The sequence below is a fragment of the Pseudopodoces humilis genome, chromosome 2 (assembly GCF_049639895.1).
Source record: "Pseudopodoces humilis isolate 2021_Gansu_Grassland_sample_001 chromosome 2, ASM4963989v1, whole genome shotgun sequence".
Lineage (NCBI taxonomy): Eukaryota > Metazoa > Chordata > Aves > Passeriformes > Paridae > Pseudopodoces > Pseudopodoces humilis.
The window spans coordinates 81,100,152-81,104,133 of record NC_142201.1 but is presented as its reverse complement, the minus strand read 5'-3'; positions in this window follow the sequence as shown (position 1 = coordinate 81,104,133).

Below are 3,982 nucleotides of genomic sequence, written 5' to 3'. Positions count from 1 at the left end.
TGTTTGCTGGACAAACTATTGAAAACACAGAATGCAGCTATTCCCTTGGATCAGCCTAAAGTCTGATGCTGAGCTCACCAAGCCAGGTGCACTGGGTTTTTTCTGTAAGGCTTCCAAACCAGACAAACTGCCCTGATTCATGAGACAGCATATTTGACATTAATAAATGGCTGGGGCAGTCCCCTTGTTTTCCAGCTTTGACTTCATTCACACTGCAGTCCTTCTTCAGAAAGGATTCTTTGCAGTTTAAAGGACAACTCAATTTTAGAATGACTCAGGCAAGCCTTCATGTCCCCAGACTCTTAAAATTCCATCTCTGTTGAAAAGTTCTCCCAGCTTTGATGATATGCCTGATAGTTGAGTATTTTCCTAAGATCCCAGGTGGTCTTTTCTGTTTCCAGTCTCCTCCTGTCCTCTGGGAACAAAGAGAACCCAACACTGAATTTTTATCTTTTCAAACACTCCTGTGTATCTTCTTTCCAACAGATTGTCTTTTTCCTCATCTAGTGTTAAACATGGCATTTATGTTCAGACTCTGCAGTCTGAACATCTTATACTTTTGAGCAAGGTAATTTCTTAGATACTCCAGAGAACAAGGCCAGGTAAGAACTACAGGGTTAAAGGGTGTAGGATTTGCCTGAAACCTGTTGACTGAAAACTGTTGGTGTTTCTGTTTTCCAATAGTTCCAGTTTTTGCTGTAAATACACTCTAGACTCTCACTCATGGACTTTATAACATGTCCTTTATTCTTTTGAAATCAGTAAAATCTATTGTTTTTTAATCAATTGTGTTACAGCAAAGTTTTTAGGAATACAGTCGTGTCTTCTTACACATTAATTGATGTGTGGCAATGTCCTGGTTTACTGCAGGGCATGGAATGAAACCTGTAAGAGTTAATATAAATTTGGGGATCAAAAATTATTTAATTGAGCAAGCAAGATCCTGGTGCAATTGCTCTGATTAGCCCACTGATTGCTCAGGGTGCTACTCCAAGTGAAAATTTTGGGATAAGCATTTACATCAAGATGTGAACAGCCGAAATTAACAGCTACTCTATATTATTAGTCAGCTTGTGTCTCCTCTCTCTCCCTTGCTAGTGAACTTACTGTCTCAGGAAACAGCTGCTGCTTTGTTGTATGGAAAACACTTTTTAATTTCAAGCAGCAATTTCATTCTTCTTTCTCTTTTCATTCGTTTCATTAGCAAAAAAAAAGTTACCTTCAGCAACATTTAGGGTAACATGCAATTTCTCAACTTTAAGTTTTGTGAAAAGACACTTAAAAAATATTTTCAGAGGAATTTTGTTTGTGTTTTTTGTTTATTTGGGGGAGGGGGGATGTTAATAATCTTACTATTCCATACAGTTTCTTTCTGTGAGACTGATTCAACTGTACTTTGGATCAGGTTCTTATTGGTTGGACCAGCTTATGAATTATGTGACTTGTTTTTATGGTATTTTTGATTTTACTTTTTTTCTCGTCAAGCTGAGTAGTCAAAACTTTAGGTCTTATTTATCTCAAACATTCAGACTTCATCTTATGATCCATGTACACATCTGTGAATGTTACAGAGGGACTGTCTTGTGGTTTGGCTACCTCATCTAAATGTTGGCTCTCCTGTGTGTTTCATACAGGAGAGAATGAGTTGGGCCATAACAAATGGTTGATTTGTCTTTTCAGGCATATGGTGATGGGCCATACTTCATCTCAGGCTTATGTGGGTCCTTGTCTTGTGTTAGAAATTACAGGAATTGAAGACTGTATGTTTCCTACTCACTGGGGAAAATGCAGAGAGAAAAAGAGTTAGTATTTTCCCCAAAGCATGAATCTTATTGGTGAGCCTGCAGTTTGCATCAATAAAAATGCATTAAAATAATGTTGAATTTCTGGAACTGGATTTTGTTTTGCAGGGACATCAATTTTTATCCTTTGTCAGATTCCAAGTTCTGCAAGTGACATTGTCTAGTTTGTACCTGACTCTTGAGGAGTGAGGGGAGAGCTGGTTACAGGAATACTTGAGTCACACACATGGCAGTCAGGATGACAGATGGTGAGTCTGCACTCCTTTGGGAGTTTCTCACTTCAGAGCTTTGGCTGTGGTGCAGAGCAGGTATATGAGCTGGTTGTTCTCTGTAGGTGACCACACTGAATGCAGTCAAGCTGCCTATAATGGGAAAAGTCCATTTTCCTTTTGAAAGTTTTCTCAGGCAAACACTCTTTTCCCCCATGTCTGTACTGAGGAAGGTTGTGAGGACAGATCTGTAACGTCCCCTGACCTGGCGAGGGGAGGTTTTAATCAAATAGTTAATAGGGCATAGCTATGGCTGCAGACTCTTGGGAAGGAGCTAAATAAGTTCTGCATTTTGTTTGGTCTCATTTTTTCAATTTGTAGGATAATTTTAATTTTGAAGGTGATCAAATATTTCATCATCAAAAGAGTGATGAAAAGAGTGATAGAAATGAAACTGCCTCCTGGAGCATGGATTCTAACTCACAGGAAAAGTGAGAAGTTTTGTCTCCCATGATGTCTGCCCACCAAGGATGATACAAAAAATGTCATTATGCTTCAAATAAAGGGATTTCTTTTTCTACCTCTGCTCTTAAAAGGGGGTATTTAGCTGTTGTGAATTGAATCTCTAAGGAATAATGAGTGACCTAAAGAGCTTTATGTAGGTTAAAGACAGCACATAGACACTTGGATATTTTAGCTCCTTGCAGGACTAATGTTGGAGTCATTGTGCCTTTCTGGCAGTCAGGAGGACACTATGAGACCACTAAACCTGGGATGAAAGAATACAGGGGATTGTATACTCCAAGCCTCTATCTTTAGCTATCCCCTGTTGATTCAGAACATGATTGTTATGCCTTAACTGGCATCTTACTGGATGTTTCTACTGTAGCCTCTAGGTTTTGGGTTTTTTTTAAAATCATCTAATTTCTGTTTTTGAACCAAAGCCTTGGTCTTACAAATAAGACTATAAATCTGTCTTTTTTAAAGACTGTCCCTGTCAAAAAACCTAAAATGGTTTGTTTTAGCAGTGCAGGTTAGCAGAAAATGTGCAGTGAGGCAGTGACAAAAATATGAACTGAAGATATCTGTAAATTAGCAGTGCTTAAGTACTTTTTAATTTCCCCCTTCTGTTGTTAAAAAATTATATTTTATCATTGAAAGATGCTGGGCATTGGAGCTTCCACTGGTCTGAGTAGACTTGTGCTCCTATACTGTTTGGATTCCTTGATTTCCCAGCACTGCCTCCAGCTGCAGGAACATAAGCCGTAGTTTACCCCCCAGCCCAATTTTATTTTACTAGCAAATCTGAAACCATTTGATCCACATGCTTTAAGGCAGTGTCGGTCTCTATCATTTTCAGTAATACAAGCCCGATGAAGAAGTTGCTTTACAGCAGAGTTAGATTGCTGACAGCTGATTGCATTCCTACCCTGGGCCCTGCTGAGGTGGGGACCTGCTTTGCCCTTGCTGCACCCCCTGTGGGGATCCCGTGGTCCTGGGGTGTGATGCAGAGACAGCAATGCCCTCAACACCCACACCAGGGAGCGGTGAGGATGTGCTCTTTCAGCACTGAGCACCTCACAGCTGTGCTCTGCAAGGCAAGTGATCAGCTCAACCGAGGAAAACCAGCTGAGGGGTGCTTTGGGTGTAACCTCTGGTCATCTCCACGTGTAACAGTGTTCTCTCCAAAGTCCTCTGTGCTGTACCCAAGTGTTTCCTGGGTGGGGAGCCTGGGCTTCCCAGGGTGGGTGGGGGCTGCCCAGGTGTCCGGGGCTTTTCCCTCTGCTGGTGATTTGAAAAATCTTTTGGTTCCATCCCCCAGTTTAGAAAGTAGGGGCAGTGAAACACTGAGACCGGGAATAGCAAATCCCTTCCGTTTGTCTTGTTGTTTTCTAATGTATGCGACCTCTCTGGGTGGTTTAAGCGGTTTAGGTACTTTCTATAAAAGGGATCTTTTAATGACAAAACTAA